Source organism: Macrobrachium nipponense, chromosome 41 (genome assembly GCF_015104395.2).
Source record: "Macrobrachium nipponense isolate FS-2020 chromosome 41, ASM1510439v2, whole genome shotgun sequence".
Taxonomy (NCBI): Eukaryota; Metazoa; Arthropoda; class Malacostraca; order Decapoda; family Palaemonidae; genus Macrobrachium; species Macrobrachium nipponense.
The window spans coordinates 31,988,564-32,012,618 of record NC_061102.1 but is presented as its reverse complement, the minus strand read 5'-3'; the positions used below and the strand labels follow the sequence as shown (position 1 = coordinate 32,012,618).

Below are 24,055 nucleotides of genomic sequence, written 5' to 3'. Positions count from 1 at the left end.
AAAAAGTAAATGTTTATAAATCAGACTGCAAGATTAAATCCAAAATATAAGGATTTGTATGGAATAACTACGGAGTATCAAAATATGATAAAAAGCATCAAAAGCATGGTTAAAAACAGGAAAATATACTAGGTAAAGCATATGACACAACAGACTCCAACAAAGATTATGTGGCCAAATGTCAGAGATAATATAAGCATATATAGGGATAAAATGTTCTAAATTGATCATTTGCACTTCAACATTTACTGTATAGAAATATTGAATATATTTTAAAAGTGCGCAACTACGAAATAGGATATCCAAATTTAATGTATACCAGTCGTGTTCACCCAAATAACTAACCATTCAATATTTCATTTACCAAATATTTCTCATACTATAACTACACACACTCATTCTTGAACGACAAATGGTATAGTCATTGCTCAGCAGAAACCATATACCTCAATAAAGCATTAATAAAAATACCTGCTGCCCACTCCTCCTTCCTTGGCCTGACGGCGCGACATCTATTTGACGCTCCATTAGTTACTTGTTCAACTGCTTCGGGGTTTCATACTCATAGTCGCGGATTCGTGTTCACTCTGGATCAGCGGAGAGAACGAACTATTGTGCGTGATAGTACATAACCTATTAGCGGCCAAATAGAGATGACAGATTTTAAAACATGAAAATAGTAATCATTTGATGAAACGCAGCACATATTACCAGTGTATGCAGCTAAAAATAGATGGGGGTTTGAGTACTAATTTTGGATATATTGCATGGAAGATTTTGATACGTAAATGATAGTTATTGTGGATAAGTGAAGAGCTGAGGTATTGGCCAAAAGGAAACTAGCACATATCAGTCATTAATTTGACCACGATTCTTGGTTGTTAAAGAAACTCGTACAAGGATAGTATTTTTACAATTTCCATATTTTTTCCTTTTGTAATAAGTGCTCAAGTTAGATGTTGATGATTTATGTATATATGATATACCTGCTTACTTTTTTTTTTTAGTTTCTCTCGTTAGTCATGAACGCACAATATTTTAATTTTATTAATAATAGCGTAAAGTTTGTAAGCTATATATCTATTTTTTGAATAAAAAAAATGTAGATAGATTCGTTTATGACACTTGCACTTCCATTGTTTATTGCACGGTCATTTGAAGTCGAATGATCGTGATTTAACTCTTTAAAGTATGAAGAGTTTCCAATTATTGTTTCAAATGGCGAATCGAACGAGGGATAACGGGTTACGCAAATTGCCAGCTTCTGAAGGATAACAGGCTCTGGAAGATGACGGCCAGCTGATTGCTGGCTTAACGATAATGGCCAATTTCGTTTCTAATGAGGAGAGAGGTAGGGCTTTCTAAAAAAAAATATTTTGGCTTTGTTACATGGGCTTTCCAGATTTTATTCCTGTGTTTAATTGAAAAAATGAACACAGTGAACTCCTCATATTCAAAACCACAAATGGAAAATACCTACTTTAGTTATTGTTGCAGTAAGTATCAATATTCAGAGCCCAACAGTTAAACGTGTTCATTTCTCTTTATAGCTGTTTGTGAGAAACCGAGTTCCCCAAGAAAAATTAGTGTCAAAATTTAGTGGGAAAAATAATTTCTCATCGGTTCAGGATATCTGATAATGTTTTAAACTTGTTTTAAGTGTGAAACGAATGAAAAGCTTTATAAATTCAATTTTATTGTTATCTAGTTTTGAAATTTAAATTGTATGCAGTTTACATTGTCTATATACATACATACATACTACATACATACACACACACATATATATATATATATATATATTTATAATAAATATATATTCTATATATATATATTATATATATATATATATATCTATATATATAATATAATTATTATATATATATATATGTGTGTGTGTGTGTGTGTGTGTGTGTATTGATGAATTTGCACGTCGGAACGTGTGAATTTGCGAAATAAATATGTGATTGTGGCTATGAAATATATATATATATATATATATATATATATATATATATATATATATATATATATATATATATATATTATATATATATATATAACCAATCTTAAATTTGTGGGTGCGGATGCAGATGCGGATATTTGATGAACCTACTCTCTCGGATGCGGATTCGAATAGTTTGTAAATTTAAATAATTTAGATATATTTAATTATTAAAGACGATTTTAATCAAAATTGTGTTATCACATAATATTTGATGTACTAATTGAAAGTAGAAACATAAGTTATACTCAAGCATGTGTGTGTCTACTTTTATATCAATGTGCAAACAATGATAGCAATACACGGACATTTTAGTTGTCTTATCACAAGGTTATTTCGTGCTCATTGCATGATATGGTAACAAAGCTCAAAGCCATTCTTCGCATTAGAGAGAGAGAGAGAGAGTTTCCTAAAAAATGCAGTATCCTGCCTTTATATGATTACATCTGTTGTAAATGACATGAAATTACTTAAAACAAATATGCTATAACAGAGCTGCTTATAAAGTACATACTGTACGAAATGTGTAATTGTGTATCATGTAATCTGTATAAAATAAAACAAAAAAGCCAAATTTAGAAAAAAAAATTCTACTTTTAGCTACAACGTACGAACTGTACGAATATGAACTATTGAACACTGAGCAGGGGATGATAGCAACTTATCAGCATTTTCAAACTGCTGATGCGGATATTGCTCGCAGCACTAATGTGGATGTGGGTTTATAAAAAATGTGGATAATCTGTGGATGTGGATATCCGATATATCTAATATTTATAGATGTATTGGATATCAACGTCCGCATCCGCGGTTATCCACATTTTTTATAAATCCGCATCTGCGGTCTATCTGCATTTTTTATAAATCCGCATCCGCGGTAGTGTTGCGAGCAATATCCGCAGTTTGAGAATGCTGATATGAGGATATCACCCACTGCTCAGTGTTCAATAGTTCATATTCGTACATTGTAACTAAAAGTAGATTTTTTGTTTTTTGTTTTTGGCTAAATTGGGCTTTTTCGTTTTATTATTCAGAATAAATGATATACAATTACACATTTCATACAGCATATATACTTTATAAGTAGCTCCGTTACAGCATATATGTTTTAAAGCATATTTGTTGTTAGTAATTTCATGTCATTTGCAGCAGTTGTAATCATAAAAGACATGGTTTTTCATTTTCTTTTTTTAGGAAACTCTCTCTCTCTCTCTCTCTCTATAATGCGATAAATGCACTGTAAAAAATTTTCCGTTGAAAAAACGGTAAAAATCCTGGCAGTAATGTTGCCAGGCATTTACCGTTAAAAAAACGGGTCCCGTAATTTTTAATGTACCGTATTTTCTCCCGTATTTGAGAAAATACTGTATAAAATTTTAACCGTAAAATTTACGGTTTTACCGTTAAGTTAACCCATAACATACTGTATAATTTACGGTTAATATTTTTACGGGATTTTCTCAAATACGTGTGAAAATACATATATGCAGGCTGGGGCAAATCAAATGCCCGAGTTTTGATAGGCTATTAGGACAAGTAAAACAATACTTACAGAATTATTTGTTGTTTTATTCGAATCAGTATACAATGCAGTTTGTGTGATCACTTGTTGAAGATGGTATCAGGAAGATGGTGGCCATCTGTAGCGATGAACTGTTGAAGGCGATGTCTGAAGTTTTCAGCTGCTCTTCGGCTCATCTCACTTTCGGCCACACAGTTTGGAAGAATTGAAGATGCGAATCCGGGAGGAAATCGCTACAATACTCATCGAGATGTGCCAAAGAGCAGCCGAAAACTTCAGACATTGCCTTCAACCGTGCATCGCAACAGATGGCACCATCTTCCTGATGCCATCTTCAAAAAGTGATCACACAAACAGCATTGTATACTGATTCAAATAAAACAAATAATTCTGTAAGTATTGTTTTGCTTTTCCTAATAGCCGATCAAAACTCGGGCATTTGATTTGCCCCACCCTGTATATCACTGTGCTACACAACTCCACCCGCCAAACTTTGGAGTGGCTAATTTAAGAAAAAAATAATCCTAAAAACATTTTTCATACCTTCCTTGTGGGGCCACATTTTATAAAACATTTGTAAATTTTACCAATAGTCATTTATACATGTTTTTTTTAAATTTATTTTTTGTAAAATTATAATTACATCTCATACAATATCTAAACAGATAAAAGCTAAAATTGGTAACAAATCCTATACATGTAACATATTTATGTAAATTTATTTGACATAGAGTATACAGTAACTTTTTGAGATTTGTACATGATTTTTCTAATATTTCTTTGAATTTAATGTTAATATTTCTTTGCATTTTATGTTACAATTGAAATAGCAACCTAAAATTCCTTGTGCAGGTCATATATCCAAGTGGAGAAAATAATGAGAAGATTAACTTTCAAAAAACTTTATTCATGAAAAACAGATTTTTAACTTTTTTAACACAAAATTTAACATTAATTATTTATACAGAAGAGTGTGAATGCTTTTTCACTCCTTATTCCATAAGCTCATTGAACTTTAATATTCTTCGATGGGTGTGTGCCACGTTTTTCTTTGTTCTGGTATTTTTTGTCCCTTTTTCTGCATTTATTTTTCAGAAACACCTGTAAAAATGATAAGATATATGAACATAATGGTAAAAATATTGTAAAACAACTACTGACCACCACACATATTACAAAGTTACAGTACATGGACATTTAAATATAAATTACTTCCCTGATATTCTTAAATTAAAAAAAAAAAAAAAAAACTCCAGTAACTTATTACAACAGCTTACCTCTGCATAAATTCCATTGTGACTGAAGCTTCTGATGGGTAATAAATATCAAATATCATAAATGCTGCGAAAACCATGGCTATCGCAGCACGAGTGAGGTCAAGTCTGAGTTGATGAATCTTCCATCAACTGCAACTATGAAGCGGATAGCCTGGAGCACCGATGTTCCTGAAAATTAAGCCTTGGTGAAATACTGTAACAATAGAATTTTGTAGTAGCATGTGTGGTGGGAATAGAAAGCATGAATTAGATGAGAAAACAGAGAAAAATGCCAATCTATATATATTATTTAAGTGAAGCATTGTTTATTGCAGAAACTGCCAGGAAAAAAAATATTTTCACAGTGGGTGACAATTAGAAGGCCAAACACTAACAACTGGTAGGAAGAGTAACTGATATTACATAAAAAAAATTATGGATTTTACTAGACAGGACAGTTTATGGATACATCATGCATCAGAATGCAGATTAACAAATTATAAGGTCCCTGCGAGGAAGTTGCAGAATTCAAATACTAATCATTGCACACATACAATAGTACATTCATACTATGAAAGGCAAAAATTTTGAGTTATATAGCATGGAAATAGGAATAGGGAAGTTTAAAGGTAGTAATAGTGTACAAATAAAGACAGTCCTGAAAATAGTATATTAGGAACAGCAGCATGAAAAGTTGAGATGTGGAATTAGAGAGGATCATATGAAGCATCACAAACAACATAGAAAGGTATAAACTTTGAAATAAAATAAAGCATAAAGGTGGTTTCAAATTGAGAGATTCAGAGCATAAGCATGCAATGATAAGAAATCTTACTATAATGTATTAAGAGTTAGGAATGATCAGATTTAGTCACATGCAATCCTACTTATATATAGTATATATTTAATAATTATATGATTTAATGATTTAGATGAAAAAAAAAACCTTCCCCAATTTTGCAAAATTCAAGCAGGCCTAGGATCTACCATTGTTAAAGAAAGTTATCACATTATTTACATAACTACTTTTAAAACTTCTGATTCTTCCAGAATGACAGATTGAGTATTTTTAAAAATTTTGCTCACAGCATTCAAGTGGGCATGAAATACACATACTAATCTCATTTCTGTGTAGCCTATAGTGATTGAAATATGAAACAAATGATGGCAGAGAGTTATTACAAATACTGAAGTTATACATCTCTGGAATGAATTGAAGCTCCTAGTATTAGGGTGGCCATTTCCAAATTCCCAAAAAGAAGGACTCATTTTTTTTTTTTTTTTTTTTTTTTTTTTGCCAACACCAATTTAACCTAAATTAAGCATGATTATTGAGGAGTTGAAATATAAAATGCATATATATGTATATATTATATATATATATATATATATATATCATATATATATATATATATATATATATATATATATATATATATATATATATATATATATATATATATATATATATAAAACTTGACTTGAGTGTTTAAATCTCAAATAGTGTATGAATAAAGAACTGAAATTCATTAATATTCAATTGTATTGAAGATGGAACAATTTATTACATAACTGGGGTGAAAAAATTAACATTATTTCGGAAACTAAAGGAATTAGCAATCTGATGTTTGCATTTTGCCCTTTTCCTTGCCATCTCTAAGAGTTTTCTGTTGGCTAGAAGTCTTTTGTAAATGGCTGGACAGATACAAGTACACTGCGGCTCCATGCCTAGTGTTCCTAACTGTGCCAACAGCCACTATATAAAATTATTGGCCTCATGAAAAAAAAATAAATGGTTCTTTTGCCCATCAGTTCTCACTGTTTTCGTATATGTATTTGTTTATATTTTTAGCATTAATATTTTTATTTAGACAAACCCAAAAAGCAGGAGAAATTAGCGTCCTTCTTAAGGTGAAGCAGGACAGAGGACAGAATGCTCAAAAACAGGACTGTCCTTCCTAAAGCAGGACGTCTGGCCACCCTACCTAGTCTAGGAAGTAATTTATTTAACCCAAGGTATTGTTTTAGCTGGCATAGGCTAATAATTATAATATAATCCACATTAAGCTAGTCATAAAAGATCTTGTTAAGTTTTCTCTCAACTTATAACCCTCCTGCAAACTGGTTTTCTCTTTAAATAGCCAAGACTATTTTGCTTGATATTCAGCCATGCTTTTTTTAAGCTAATATCAGGATATTCCTTTGAAAAAGGGATTGCCACTCTACCTTGTTATTCTGCAACCTATGGTAGGTTAATACCACTCAAGGGTATAGGCTACATAAGACTGAACCAGAATATAGCCTTTACAAAGTCTAGAATACTATTTTTGCACTTGTCCTTTTTAAGACTTTTCAAGTCTAATACATGGTATTACTTCATTATAAATAAAAGAACATATTATGATTAATTATTCACACCTAAATGTACAGCCTACCAGATCCCATAAGTTCACAAGTTACATAACACAATTACTTGCTATGTACCCATACAGTTAGGCTAGTGACTCCCACAGACTGGTTTAGCCTACGATAAACAACCGAGTGGACTAGCTGTGGCCACCTTAACCATCTTAGAACCACCTTCAGAAAAAGTACTTTAACATGTCCTGATACCAGAGATGGGCACCAGTCACGATCAATGGTCGTGAAGCAACACCTCGAGACATGAGACTCATGACTGGTACCCATCTCCTGTGTCAGGGCATGTTAAAGTACTTTTCCTGAAGGTGGGTCCGAACACGGTTAACGTGGCCTCAGCTAGTCCACTCGGTTGTTTACACTATAGGTATATGGTCTAGGTTAACAATCTATGCTAATGGGATGTTTATCAAAAGTTTACTACATAGCTTCACTAAACAATGTATGGTAATTGTACTTACTAGTCCTGGATTATTTATTGCCATCTAAATATACAGGTTGTATAAGGGGGGAAATACTCGTCCCGCGAACCGTTGACGGAGGCAGGGTCTTCATACAAAATAGTCCTAATCTAATCTTATTATAGGCCGCAACTACAGTAAAGTTTTACCATATAAAATACAAAAGCATACACCTGGTCTTAAAACTCACCAGATGCTGTTCACAACTTCACTCTTCGTAACAGTAGAAGAAACCATAAGAAGACTTATCACTGGAGAGCTGAAGGACTTCCATTGTTTTCAAGTGTTTCGTTTCGGCGCCTCCGCCCGCCAGAAATGAAAACACACGCATTGCGAAATGCGTATCTGATCGGGATAATCGTAGTATATATGATGTTTTTAGTCCTTTGAATATACAGTGGAATTTTTATTTTTTGTCCGTTTCATAAAACGTAATGTTGGAAATGGTAAATGTACAAGTATATTATTATATTAATACACTAATAATTCTGTAGTTATGTGGGATGGTAGCGGATGGCAACTTCATATGGACAGATGCCAATGCGATAATAATAAAACTAATAACTTCCACAATATTGTATTTTTAATGATTTAGTAGAAAATTTTAAGCTTTTAATGTTTCATATAGGCTTAGTCTTAACATTTAACACAATTCTGTCAGAAAATATTTAAGTTATATGAACCATTATGATAAGGACTATACCTCAAATACGGGCCTGCGACCGTAATTTTGGGTAGGAGGTCTTATAGCAATCGTATTACGGTAAATGACCCGTAAAAGATATTAACAATTTACGATAAAACAGATGGCCACCCGTTTTCTGAAATACGGCTGGAAACCGTATATTTTTACGGTAATTTTCTTATTAAAACTACGGGTTTTTTTAACAGTGTGGCATTGAGTTTTGTTACCCTTAAAATGCAATGAGCATGAAATACCCTTGTTCTAAGACAACTAAAACGCTGTTGTACGGTCATATGAAAGTATGCACACACACACATGCATTTGTATCACTATGTTTCTACTTTCAATTAGTACATCAAATATTAATATAAATTTGAATTTTTTGATTGAAAATAGCCGCTTTAACAATTAGATATATCTAAAATATTTAGATTTACAAAGTATCCGGATCCTCATCTGCATCCACGAGGGTATGGTCATCAAATATCTGCATCTGCATCTGCATCCACAACCGCAAGCGCCTCACCGCCGTGATCGGTTTGGTCTGGGCATGCCACCTCGGTGGCCGCGAGTTCAATTCTCAGGCATTCCATTGAGGAGACAGAGATGTGTTTTTCTGGTGATAGAAGTTCACTCTCGACGTGGTTCGGAAGTCTCATAAAGCTGTTGGTCCCGTTGCTGAATAACCACTGGTTCCATGCAACGTGAAAAAAACAATACAAACATACAAACAAGCATCCACATCCGCAAATTCAAACATTGATATTCACATCCACATCCACAAATGTAAAAAAAAAAATTGATATCTGCATCCACAAATCCCATTTTCCAATGTATCTAATATATGTATATATTTATATATATTAATTATATATACATATATATATATATATATAATATATATATATATATATATATATATATATATATATATATATATTACCTTTTAGACCCACCAATAAAAAACATAAGGGGAAAGATGAAAAAATGGATCGCTTATGTCTTACCTGGAGTTTTGAGATTGTTTTATGCTGGGAAGGTCGCCAGAGAACTCGGCTGCTAGCTTTAAATTACATTTATTTACAAAGGAAACATTGAATGGCCTGAGATAAAGGCAACGCATTTAGGCCACGTGGAAGGAGCGCCGTGTACTGTCTGGATTACTCTTATCATCCCCAGTATTATAAAATGGCCGAATTCAACATTTAATGCCAGACTGGTTTCCAAATTGATGATCTGGTGGTAATAATAGCACTTGCAAGGAGACAAGGGTTACGGAGCCGGCAGTGGCAATCTGGGTCCCTTATGGTGAGTAATTTGGAGAGGATGGCGTCTGTTTTGTCCGAGTTTAGGGCGTGCCAGTTAGTGCCTTTGTTTAGGCCTATGGGCAGACAAGGTTGGACGTCTGTCTGTTACGATAGACTGAGCCGGACTGAGAACGAATGTCAGGTGTGACTGCTTGAGGTTGGGGGTAGCTTCTCTCCCCCGTTGGCAAATCATTCTGGAAACAGACATACGGCCAGTGAAAGAGTCACGGAATAAGTGACCTTATGAATAGGCCTAGGAAGTACCTAACTAGCTACACACTCCCCTTGGGATGTGTCCTTAATGCTCAACGGAGACGCCTATGTCTGGCCTGGCCTATTCTGAGTTTTCCTCCTAAAGTCAACTGATATTAGGAGTTATATGGCTGCCGTTTCTAGCTAAATTCATTTCAACCCTCTTACGCCGACTGGACGTATTTTACGTCGACATTTTTTGTTTCTCGGGTGCCGACTGGACGTATTTTACGTCGACATACAAAAGTTTTTTTAAAATTCGCTGAAAAATACTTATAGGCCTACCAGCCTAAAACTTTTGAATCACGCACCTTGGGGGATGTTGGAAGTTCACGGATCAAGGCCTCGTTTTGTTTTGAAGCGTGACCCAAGTGCGCATGAGCGATATCCCTTCTTCTTGCTCCAGCCAGCATCAGTGGCACATCATCCAAGAGCGATCTTTCGTCAAAAGCGTGTTTTTCTGGACTTGTGCGAGACTTTGAGCATTTGTGTTGCTACAGGACATTCATAGATATGTCTCAACGACGTGTGAACCGCGAAAGGCGCGTTTTACCCGTCGGAAGGGATCGTGTAAGGAGAGTTTTGGACCTGGATGCTGGCGAGGGGCCAAGCACCCAGCATGACCCCACGCCTCAAGGCCGTTCTGTGCGGCCACGTGTGGCTGAAAGTGTTTCAGGAACACAGCGTATGCCTTTGGTTACCCCTAGGAAGCATGTGGGCGTCCTTAGGGGCATTCGTAGGCATTTGGAAGGCCTCCAACCAAGGGACATAGATTAATATCTATCGGAGCTTGATCGGGAACATGTCGCAAGTCCTCATTTTGATGGCGGATGGTCATCGAGTGATGAGGACATCAGTCCTGATGAAAGTGAGGATGAATATATGCCCCCAATGTCCGTTCGAGGCTCACATCCCGAAAGTGAGCTCGAATTCAGTGGTTTCAGTGCTTACGAGGGGGAATCTGAGGAGGGGGAGGATGGGGATATGGGGTCTAGTTTTATCGCGGAGGACGATACAGAAAGTGAAGGCCTAAGTGAGGGTGATGGGCCAACGGGGGAGGGTAAAGTGCAATATCGTGCCCGCACCCGCACGGGCACGTAGAAGGTCGGCTCGTCACGCCAGCCAAGGTGAAGGTCGGTCGTCGGAGAGTGACGAGGGGTGGAACGGAGGACCCCACCCTCCTAACATGCACCCCTTCACGGCAACCCCTGGGCTCACCGTATCAGTATCCCTGACAGTTTTGGGGTTCATCCAGCTTTTCCTTACGCGGGAATTGCTGGAATACCTGGTACACGAGACGGTGGACTACGCTCGGTACTGCCGGTATGAACTAAGGACGACCTTGTCGTATTACTGGCGGGGTTGCAACCTCATTGACATGGCGCATTTTTTGGGGCTCCACATTTATTTTGGTGTGACACCTGCTTCCAACGTCAGGCAATATTGGAGGAGGAATTATTTTTTATGTATGCCTAATGTGCCTGGCGTTATGTCCCGTGATAATTTCCTGGCGTTGGACAGGTACTTCAACGCCTTCAACCGAAGGGCCATACCCCGGAATTACAGTGATCGCCTCATTTTAGTGCGCCCAGTGTTGGATTATATCCGTGATCGGTGTAGAAATCTCGTGATTCCTGGAAAGAACCTGTCTTTGGATGAGGGGATAATGCCTTACAAAGGACGTCTTAGTATAAAAGTGTATAACCCCAAGAAGCCGAAGAAATATGGTGTGAAATTCTTTCTTATTACCGAGGCCAACACTGGATACGTCATGGACTTTTCAGTGTATTCCGGGGTCTTCTCCACGCTGCGTGACACTGTATTCAGTCTTGTGGGACGTTTCCGTAACCAGGGATATCACCTGTTTATGGATAATTATTATAACTCGGTATCCCTGGCCAGGAACTGTATGAAGCTGGTGTGCACGTCATTGGTACCCTTCGGTTGGTGCGTGGGGCCCCGAATGTCCTCAAGAGGTTCGCTAGTCATCCGCAACACCTGGCAAGAGGAGAGACAGAGTGGCGGCGGAAGGGCGCTGTCTTCGTCATCTGTTGGAAGGGTGTCCGACTCGTCCCCATGATTACGACGAGTCATGAACCCATCCAAGAAGAGATCGTACAGCGGAAGAAGACACGTCGACAGGGCCGAGTTGTGTTTGAGGAGTTTCGTATCGAGCGGCCTACCGTCATTGGGCACTACAACAGGCACATGGGAGGAGTTGATCTCTTTGATCAGCTCATCCAGTATTATCCCTTCGCCGGGAGAACCAGAACAGAAAAGTGGACGCAGAAGCTCCTCAAATACATCCTTCAGTTGGCCCTCCAAAATGCCTACATACTGTACTGTGGGTACCGCGGTGACAATCTTCCGAGGTTGACCCACTTACAGTTCCTAGAGGAAGCCGGGAATGCCCTCATCAACTTCAATCCCGATGAGTGGCCTTCCATAACTGACCCCCTGCCCCGAGCTGCAGATCTGCCCCTAGCGGAAAGGGCAGATAGGAGGGCCAACTTCGGTCGACCTGCCGCCGCCCCTGCTGACGATGCCCCTGCTGCCGCCGCCCCTGCTGCCGCCGCCCCTGCTGACGACGCCCCTGCTGCCGCCGCCCCTGCTGACGACGCCCCTGCTGCTGCCGCCCCTGCTAACGACGCCCCTGCTGACGACGCCCCTCTTGATGCCGGCCCCACCATCACCGCTTCTCGTCATGTAGTGGACCCTGTGTGTCGGCTGCAGCCAGGGGATCACATACTGGAGGCCTTAGAAGGGCGAAGGCAGAAACGGTGCCGGGTGTGCCATATGAATGGCAGAAGGAGAGACACCCGGTTCTTCTGTCGTCTCTGCAAAGTTGCTCTTTGCAGGATAGGGGAGTGTGACCGAAAATACCACACTAAGGTCACGTATTGGAGCGCGCCCCCTAAACGCACAGCGGAGGGCGCACGGGGCCGCCGGATCCATCAGCAGTAAGGGCGCGCGTCTCCCTCCTCCACCTGTACCTCGTCATGTCGAGTGGAAAAAAAATGCAAGACTCTTCAATGGAGGAGGGAGAAAACAAGAATAGAACGAAGAGTCAGGATTACAAGTGAGTATTCTGCATTTATTTTATATTTATTTTTATATTTATTTCAATTTTTTATATATCTGTATCTATGCATGATAAAATAATAATAAGACATTTCATTGTATGCGAAAAGAGAAGTGTCACCTGCATTCCTTTTATTTATGTATTGGTACCAGAATCGAAAAATGTAATATATATATTTTACGTATAAAAAAAAAAAAATAAATCTATATATATATATATATATATATATATATATAATATATATATATATATATATATATATTTATATATATATATTATAAATATTGTTTTTTTTGGGGTAAGCAAATTACTTACAGTCTAGTAATATTCAATCATTTATCTTCACTTTAAAATAAATTGCAAGTCTAGAACAATATCTCGATTTATGATCAATTTTGAAAAAATATTTTTTTTCCCTCCGCGCGCCGATTCTCGGCCGAAAATCTCCGAAATGAGTAGGTCACATTCTCCTAATATTTGTGCCTTTTCATATTACGCTTTTTTAGAGTTTTATATATGAAAATGTGCGCTAAATCATGCACAATATAACAATAAATATTTGAAGGTTGTAGCATTTTCTCATTTTTGAAATATTTGCATATAAAGTACGATAAGTACGAAAAAACTACGATCGGTCAACTTTGACTCAACCGAAATGGTCGAAAAAACGCATTTGTAACGTAAAAATCTTACAGTCTAGTAATATTCAATCATTTATCTTCACTTTAAAACAAATTGCAAGTCTCTAGAACAATATCTCGATTTATGGTGAATTTTTGAAAAACATTTTTTTTCCCCTCCGCGCGCCGATTCTCGGCAGCGAATCTCCGAAATGCGTAGGTCACATTCTCCTAATATTTGTGCCTTTTCATATTACGCTTTTTTTTTAGAGTTTTATATATGAAAATGTGCGCAAAATCATGCACAATATAACAAAAAATATTGGAAGGTTGTAGCATTTCTCATTTTTGAAATATTTGCATATAAAGTACGATAAGTACGAAAAAAACTACGATCGGTCAAATTTGACTCAACCGAAATGGTCAAAAAACGCATTTGTAACATAAAAAACCGAAATGGTCAAAAAACGCATTTGTAACATAAAAATATTACAGTCTAGTAATATTCAATCATTTATCTTCACTTTAAAACAAATTGCAAGTCTCTAGAACAATATCTCGATTTATGGTGAATATTTGAAAAAAATATTTTTATTCCGTCCGCGCGCCGATTCTCGGCAGCGAATCTCCGAAATGCGTAGGTCACATTCTCCTAATATTTGTGCCTTTTCATATTACGCTTTTTTTAGAGTTTTATATATGAAAATGTGTGCAAAAACATGCACAATATAACAAAAAATATTTGAAGGTTGTAGCATTTCTCATTTTTTTTATATTTGCATATAAAAAAAAATTTTAACAAAAATTCGACATTCGGTCAACTTTAACTCGTCCGAAATGGTCGAAAACTGCATTTGTAAGCTAAAACTCTTACAGTATCGTAATATTCCATCATTTACCTTCATTTTGAAACAAATTGCAAGTCTCTATAACAATATTTCGATTTATGGTGAATTTAAAAAAAAAATTATTTTCTATGTTTGCGTGCTACGAATTCATGCATCATTTTGTGATAATATTTTCTCTGTGTTGCTTTTATCGTTTTACAATGTGTTATATACCAAAATGATCGCAATTTAGTGTACATTACAACGAAAAAAAATGTAACTTGTAACCTTTAACTGTTTTGCGCACAGCGCGATTTGAATACAATTATATATGAAATTTCGTTTTTGTGCTATCATATATCGCATTATTTATATATGATAATGATAATTTTTTTCATTTCTGATGGTTGCATACTAAACTTCAAGCAATGACAAAAAAAGGAGCCAAAAATGAACTCTTAATCTTGAAAACTAAGCGCGCTGTGATTTTTTGAAAATAATATTTTTTCCACTTCCGCGCTCACTCCCAAACCCCTCCGGCATACGGGGGTCATTTTTTTATTTACTGCTCCGGCGTAAGAGGGTTAATAATACTGGAGAGACAAGGTGATCTATAAATGTAACAGCTCCCCCAGTTAAGAAGCCATTCACTCCCTTTCGGGCGTGAAGGCCTTGGCTAATAAGTCTATCGCCTCAGCTAAACAGTTCTCTTTCCCTAACTGAGGGTTTAGAGCTGTGATATGGCTAACTACAATGGCCTACCTAACTTATAGGTGGAGATGATAAGTGTATTAACACGTGAATTAATAATGTAGTCTAGCCTAAATAAGAATTAATGGTCGTCTGTGACGACAGGCTACTCTATCCTTAGGTAAGGTTATTTTGAAAATTCTACTTGCTACTATCTTAATGCCCTGGTACTAAATTATTAGCCTAACCTACTCTATATGTAAGTGTTACATAAAAAATATATGGAACGTGTGTTATTCCATATATAAATAAGCCAATGACCCAAGGGGTCACTGATGAGGTAGCAAGGAGTGTGATAGGGACTGATAAAAGAATGCAGGCTAAGCCTTGGCGTGTTGTATCAGCGTCCTGGTTTGCATTCGCCAGTGGTAATCAAATCCATTGTTGTGTAAAACAGGTCACAGTGCTTTTGCTTGGGAACATGTTGACCTATAACCCACAGACGACTACGTGACTTCCTCTCATATGTTCGTCTGTCTGTATGTTAGTATGCTGAGCTAAGGTTTGCTCTCTTATGATTTTGTAAATGCATTGTAACTCAGAACTCTACTTCCTCTCCTAGATTCAAGTTCTCTGAACCACTTCTTGCCTCTACTCAAGAGATGTAGTTTCGCAAATATATTGTTAAGTTTACCAACATGAGTTTGAAACGTCTTTGCCTTAATACCCAAAGTAGATACTGACAAAACTTAGAACTCTCATTGCAATCGATGATACTCCGACAAGGATGGGAAGTATACAACCAGATACTTGTGTATAACATTGCAGGTCTTAATATCCAACAGGGTGCCTTGTCAAGACATAGGCCCAGCCCCTGCATATACACTTAATTAAAGACGCAATCATTCCAGAATGTGGTACTCGCAGCAGAGGTTTATCGACCTGGAGGGTTAAAACACGTAAGATGAGGTAATGATGCGTGAGGGTGATGAGTGATTAGTAGTGCACCAGGATGGAAATTTGATGAGTTAATTATGACATTTAGGTGAGGGTTAGTAGTACAAGTTCTAGGGGTTAGAGGGTTAATCTACTGGTAGAGCTCAGGCTGGCTACCTTCTCTGGGTAGGTGCTATGAATGTGACACTGTACCTAGGGCACAGGTGCCAAGGAGAGCATGTGGCTCTTTGTTTAGTTTGTGAATTTGTTACGTCCCTTCTTCTTGTTATTCCTCCAGGGCCTGGCTGCACCAGTCCTAGGAGGTGATGGCGGCACCGACTCTGGGGAAAGGCCAGAAACGCCATCAGGAGCAGAGGCAGTGGTAGCCTTAGGGACTACAGGCGAACACCCTACTTCAGCATCTGCAGCAACCGTCGTAGAGGTGGACCGTACTGCAGGGGAGGCCCTCACTCCAGCTGCTGTGACAGCCGTCTTAAGGGTAAGACTCCAGGCTGACTCCTGGTCAGGCAGTTCCTGGTCATCCAGAGAAGGTGTAACGGTGAGGTCTGCCGGAGGTTCATCCTCGGCCGACAGAGGTGATAGCGAAGAAGAATCGTGGACTGGAGCTGGGCAATGGGCTGCATTAAGCTCCGTGCCTGTTGGAGGATCTCCTGTAGGAGGATCCTTGATTAGGTTGGACGCCGGTGCAAAGGTCAATGGATGAGGTGGCTCTACGTCCAGGCTGGATGGAGCATGGCACTGCTCAGTGCTGCCAAGTGGCACTGGCAGAGAGTTGAGGTCAGATGGACCTGGGACGGGTACAGGAGGTGCCATACCTCTCGGTGTGCCCGGAGTGATGGGAGACAGGGTTTCCTGTCTCTTGTGGAAGGCTGAGCCTTGTGGAGAATTGACAGTGTCCGCTGCTCTTTGCCTGCTAGGGCACCCAGGCCAATTAGTGGAGTGCCCTATTACTTTGCAGGTTTTGCAGCGGAACTGTGAATGATCAGTCTCCCTCCTTTGTGAAGGGGGAGACTGTTGGTAGCCGTACTTCCGGAGGAAGTAGGTCTTTGATGTCTCCTTGCTTTGGAGGAGTTCGTTGTGGGGTTAGGACCCCTTGTTGATTGGAGATGAGAAGGGGACTTCAAATCTTGCCCCAGGAGGAGGTCATAACCTCCTGGAATGTAGCTTGCTACTGCAAGGGTACACACTTTGGAAAGGTGAGGTCTGGTGACCTTAATTGGACGGTGGGAAGGATCAACTTAATATGATTGATGCCTTTGATTGTAATAAGTTGATGTCTATTGACGTTAGCCCCGTGGGGAATTCTGTCTTCCCATATCAGGGAGATTTGAGCACCAGAGTTATCAAAGGCTCTGACATGGCTTTGGAGGGGTGTAACAGTGATAGGGCCCTTAGCCGGGGGCCTAGTGAAGATGAATTGGTGACGGCCATTGCAATGGCAGGAATATTGTGATTAGCACACCCTCCGTAATTTGCAGACATGTGACCCTCGCGGCCACAGTCCCAGCAGAACCTGTTCCAGAACTTCTTCCTTGGCACTGGATGATAGGGCCTAGGTGGCACCACAGGTTGCGAATCTGTGGGGTCACCAAGGCTTGCAGTGTGCTCTGGCACAGGTGAAGAGTCCTCTCTGGCAGTGATTAGATGTGGGGAGGTTAAGGAATCCTCCTTTGAATCATCCTCAGGAACAAGTGCGAGGTTGACTGGTGGGCTCACCTCTTCTGAAATGGAGGAGGCAGGCAGTGAAGCAGCAAAAGGCTGGCAGGAGATGGTGGGACTGTGAGGCACAGTGGGTGTAAGGCTGGAAGCTTGCCGAGTGGCTCGAGCTTCGATGCTCTCCCTTTGTGCTCTCTCCAGCTGGATTTCTTCATCTTTGAGAGCTAGCTCATGCTTCCACCTTTCTTCTCTCACCTTCCTCTCTTCTTCTCTTGCTTTTCTTTCTTCTTCTGTTTTTTCATCTTTTCTTTTTCTTCCCTTTCTTGCTGGCGCACGGCATCCTGCTGTGCTTTCAGCCACTGGCCAAGTATAACCGGCCTCCTTGCCCAGAGTTATGAGGGTTCGGAGCCTCTCTAGCTCTATGGCTGTGATTTCGTGGGAAGCAAAGGAAGACATTTTTCTTAGGCTGCAGTAGAGGCTGTCAGCTAAATTTGAAAGGAGGGCTAGGAATAGTACTGGATGAGAGTACCTATTCAGTAAGGTGGCACTCACCTAGAAATGGGTTCTGCAAATGAAATAATGGTTCGTGATGAACAATGCAATGTATCTGAGAAGACTGGGTGCTCTGTGGCACTTGGGAAGTGTCCCGTAAGTTGGTGGCACTTCGTGAATGGCACCTTCTAATGAGGTGAGAAAATATAATGGAGTGTGCCGTGTAGAGGTCACACTGATGGGCGTTCCGAACTGGCAGATACGCTGGTAATTTGGGCGATCCTAATGATGGATGCGCAGATAAATGGCTACCTGTACGTCTGGTACAGGTGCTATGAATGGGCAACCTGTATGTCCTATACAGGTGCACAACACTTATGGAGGCATTCCTTTGCAGCACTATTAGTGCTGATGTAGCAGCACTTATGGAGGCATTCCTTGGCACTTGCGCTTATGGAGGCGCTCCTTTGTTGAGTGATCCGGAATAGCGGATACAAAGTTCAATGGCTACCTGTACGTCCTGTACAGGTGCACGGCACTTATGGAGGCGTTCCTTTGTTGAGTGATCCGAAGGAGTACTGATCCTTGTACACGGAAACACTAATGAAATGGGCATTCCGTAATGGCGGATACGCGGTTAAATGGCTACCTGTACGTCCTGTACAGGTGCACAGCAGTTATGGAGGCATTCCTTGGACTGCACTAGTGGAGTGCTGGTATTGCGGCACTTATGGAGGCATTCCTTGGACAGCACTAGTAGAGTGCTGGTAACACGACACTTGTGGAGGCGTTCCTAGAGTGCTGGTAACACGACATTTGTGGAGGCGTTCCTACTAGTGCTGGTAACACGACACTTGTGGAGGCGTTCCTTGATTGCACTGGTAGCGTGCTGGTGTGTCTTGTGGGACAACACTAAGGCAGTATACTCAAATATACTGAAAGGAAATGGCACTCTGTTCGTGGCAGAGTGTAGCGGTGGAGGAGAGAAAGTAAAAGGGGGAGTACTTCAGCAGCCAGTCGATGGACAGTGCCACGAATTAGTGGCACTGTAAAATGGTAGGGCCTGACATGCACGGGTGGTAGCCAATCCTAGACTGGTAGCGGCTTCATTGTATGGAAGAAATGAGGTTGCGTTGGCACTCTATGTGCAGTTTGGGCTTGCAGTATATGCAAGTCTTGTAATAAGTGAATTAGACCACTTGGGAAACGACAGGCAACAGTAAATTAAAAAGTGCTCAGTCCTTGGCTGAAGTACTCGGTAAAAGAAATCAGGCTTGCAAGACTGCAAAGGACACAGGTGAGTACGTATCACACTCAGTGTAAATGAAAGTCACAAGAGACTAAAATAGTGTCAATGATGCATGCGTATTTAATGAGTTCTCTTGGCTTTTTGAATAATGGGTTCTCTCTCTCTCTCTCTCTCTCTCTCTCTCTCTCTCTCTCTCTGAGAGCATAAAATGATATGTGACGAACTCCTTTGTATTTATTTTAACTAATGATTTTAGTTTTAATATGACGCAATTGGCGTTGAATGATTGCCTTATGTTAAGTTTTGGTGAAAGAATTGCTTTTGAATAAGTTTTATGGTTACGAGAACGCACTAGCGATGAACGATTATTTACGTTACTGGTAAGTGGATTGGCGCTAAAACGATTAGTGATTTACAATGCATTTACATTAACAATTCTTTTAATGTAATTTACTTTTACGATTTATGTTTATGTTACATAAGGTACCTAGCTCCCTATATGACAAGTGAAATGACGGTAAGGATTTTGAAGAAATGTTAGCAAGACATTTGTTAATTAAAAAGGTTGTCATTAAGGGTGGAAGTGAATTAAAACTTTCACTCAGCGAGCGATGCTAAATGAAACGTGGCGAGTGAAAGGGGACAACGTGTCCTGAGACCAGCTGATCGTTGTAAAAGAGCGAGCGTTTACAACACAACAAAATTCTAATTTGTTATTAAAAGCAAAACAACATTAAATTATCTGGCAGAATAATAGATGCGAGTATGGAGATTGAATTGAGTTACGTTAAAACCTCAAGATTTATGTTATTTGGCTTAAATCGTTGAGGTATAGGTTTAGGTGGTGTACGCATGCCTTGGGAACGAGAGTTGGCTGGCAGGGGGGACCCGCACACGCGCTGAGAAGCTAAGCGAGCTAACTTGCTGTTACCAACATGTGAAATGAAAGCGAAGTCAAAACGAATTCCCTTAACCCTTAAACGCCGAATGGACGTATTAAACGTCGAGTCAAAATCTCCCCCGATTTCCGAATGGACATACCATACGTCGGCTCAAAAAAGTTTTTTTAAAAATTCGCGGAAAAATACTTATAGGCCTACCAGCCGAAAACTTTTGAATCACGCGCCTTGGGGGATGCTGGGAGTTCACGGATCAAGGCATTTTTTTTTTTACAATCGTTACGCAGGCGCGCAAGCGCGAATTTCTTTCTTATCGTACTAAAAAGTATCAGTGACACATCTCAAAAATTATTTTGTCACTTTGACATAATTTTTGCACCGTTTTAAATTATCCGTTACATGAAGTATTATATATTCAAATGTGCGCAATTTCATTTAGAATACAACAAAAAAATACTCATGATTGTAAATTTTATCAGTTTTGAAATATTTCCATATAAATAGCGATAAGTGCCAAAATTTCAACCTTCGGTCAACTTTGACTCTACCGAAATGGTCGAAAAACGCAATTGTAAGCTAAAACGCTTATATTGTAGTAATATTCAACTATTTACCTTAACTTTGCAACAAATTGGAAGTCTCTAGCACAATATTTCGATTTATGGTGAATTTATGAAAAAGCTTTTTCCTTACGTCCGCGCGGTAATTCTTCCGAAAAAAATCATACATGCGGATTGTGGTAATGTTTGCACCATTTTAAAATTAGCCGTTACATAAAGTTAATATATGGAAATGTGCGCATTTTCATGCACAATACAACTAAAAACAACCCATGGTTGTAGCTTTCATCAGTTTTGAAATATTTTCATATAAAAAATGATAAGTGAAAAATTTTCAACCTTCGGTTAATTTTGACTCTACCGAAATGGTCGAAAAACGCAATTGTAAGTTAAAACTCTTATATTTTAGTAATATTCAATCATTTACCTTCATTTTGTAACAAATTGGAAGTCTCTAGCACAATATTTCGATTTATGGTGAATTTATGAAAAAAATAACATTTTCCTTACGTCCGCGCGGTAACTCTTCCGAAAAAATCATACGTGCAATTGTGGTAATGTTTGCACCATTTTAAACTAGCCGTTACATAAAGTTTTATATATGAAAATGTGCGTAATTTCATGTAGAATACAATGAAAAATAATTGAAGGTTGTAGCTTTTCTCATTTTCGAAATATTTGCATATAAATCACGATAAATAGAAAAAAACCACGTTCGGTCAACTTTGACTCTACCGAAATGGTCGAAAAACGCAATTGTAAGCTAAAACTCTTATATTTTAGTAATATTCAATCATTTACCTTCATTTTGCAACAAATTGGAAGTCTCTAGCACAATATTTCGATTTATGGTGAATTTATGAAAAAAACTTTCCTTCCCTCCGCACGCGGATTCTCCGCCATAAATCTCCGAATTGCGTACATCGAATTCTCGGAAAATTTGCTCCGTTTCATATTAGGCATTTCATAGAGTTTTATATATGAAAATGTGCGCAATTTCATGTATAATAAAAGGAACACTATTTGAAGGTTGTAGCTTTTCTCATTTTTTTTGAAATATTTGCATATAAATCACGATAAATAGAAAAAAAAAAACCACATTCGGTCAACTTTGACTCTACCGAAATGGTCGAAAAACGCAATTGTAAGCTAAAACTCTTACAGTACCGTAATATTCAATCATTTGTATTCATTTTGAAACAGATTGGAAGTCTCTAGAACAATATTTAGAGTTACGGTGAATTTTTGAAAAAAACATTTTTTTACGTCCGCGCGTTACGAATTCATACATCATTTTGTGATGATATTTTTCCGGTGTTGCTTTTATTGTTTTACAATGTATTATACATCAAAATGATTGCCATTTAGTGTACAATACAACGAAAAAAAAACGAAACTCGTTAACTTTTAACCGTTTTTTTTGCACAGCGTGATTTTAATACAATTATGTATGAAAAAAAAATTTTTCGCTACCATATATCGCATTATTTACATATGATAATGATATTATTTTTCATTTTTGATGATTGCATAATAAACTTCAGGCAATGGCAAAAAAATGAGCCAGAAATGAACTCTTAATCTTCAAAACTAAGCGTGCTGTGATTTTTTGAAAATATTATTTTTTCCGCTTCCGTGCTCACTCAAAACCGGCTCCGGAATTCGGGGGAGTTTTTGATTTTTACCGCTTCGGCGTTTAAGGGTTAATATATCATAAACAAAAGAATTGTATATTTTTTTGCCGTAACTAGTAATAAAAAACACTCCTGACTAGCTAGTCTTGCTAATACATGCAATGAATCCCTGGCAAAGCACTTCCTAGTTCTAACTAGCACTTTCTGGCATCTATCTAACACACAGGCTCGTGTGTCTCCCATAAGCTAAAGCCTGCTAACAGCGGATTCGCGGGCATAAATTTGCGCACTGCTAAATTAAAGCTCTTGGGGCTCTCGCCGTTACACTATCTTTACTCTGAGAGAAACACACTTATTTTAAACACTTCTAAAGTAACTTCTTAACATACATTAAAGCTAATAATGGTGATAATAATGATAATAACAATAATAATAATGATAACCTTACAGTCTGCGGGACTTGTGTCCTGTTTCATGGTGTATTTATGAATGTTTTTTTATGATTTACATTTTATAAAAATTATTTACATTTTACGTTTTTAAGGGATAACACAATTTACAAATTTTTAACAGTTCCTGGTTTGAATCCTTCGCTAAGATCGACACTTTTACATTTTAGACCCAGCAGTAAAAAATGTAAGGGGAAAGAGGAAAAAATAGCCTGCTTATGTCTTACCTGGAGTTTTGAGATTGTTTTATGATGGGAAGGTCGCCAGAAAACTCAGCTGCTAGCTCTAAATTACATTTATTTACAAAGAAAACATTGAATGGCCTGAGATAAAGGCAACGCATTTAGGCCACGTGGAAGGAGCGCTGTGTACTGTCTGGATTACTGTTAACATGCCCAATATGATAAAATGGCCGAATTCAACATTTAATGCCAGACTGGTATGCAAATTGATGATCTGGCGGTAAGAAAAGCGCTTACAAGGAGATGGGGCACGGAGCTGGCAGTGGCAATCTGGGTGCCTTATGGTGAGTAATTTGGAGAGGATGGCGTCGGCTTTGTCCGAGTTTAGGGCGTGCCAGTTAGTGCCTTTGTTTAGGCCTATGGGCAGGCAGGTCGGACGTCTGTCAGTTGCGATAGACTGAGAACAAAGGTCAGGTGTGACTGCTTGAGGTTGGGGGTAGCTTCTCGCCCCCGTTGGTAGGTGTCATTTTGGAAACAGTCTTACGGCCAGCGAAAGTCACAGAATAAGGGACCTTATGAATAGCCCTAGGAAGTACCTAACTAGCTACACACTTCCCTTGGGATATGTCCTTAATGCTCAACGGAGACGCCTATGTCTGGCCTGGCCTATTCTGAGTTTCCCTCCTAAAGTCAGCTGATGTTAGGAGTAAGATGGCTGATGTTTCTAGCTAAATTAATTTTGATAATACTGGAGAGACGAGGCGATCTAGAAACGTAACAATATATATATATATATATATATATATATATATATATATATATATATATATATATATGTGTGTGTGTGTGTGG

At 38.5% G+C, this 24,055-nt stretch overlaps 2 long non-coding RNA genes across 2 annotated transcripts in view; one reads left to right on the top strand and one right to left on the bottom strand.

Moving 5' to 3' along the window:
* LOC135212654 (uncharacterized) overlaps nt 1-24,055 on the top strand; it is a 267,561-nt gene that overhangs the window by 26,938 nt on the left and 216,568 nt on the right. The window lies entirely within an intron of this gene.
* LOC135212896 (uncharacterized) lies at nt 4,414-5,367 on the bottom strand. Its single transcript, XR_010314014.1, has 2 exons — nt 4,805-5,367; nt 4,414-4,628 (listed from the first exon to the last, which is right to left on the bottom strand). It is a non-coding gene; the product is annotated as an uncharacterized LOC135212896 (long non-coding RNA).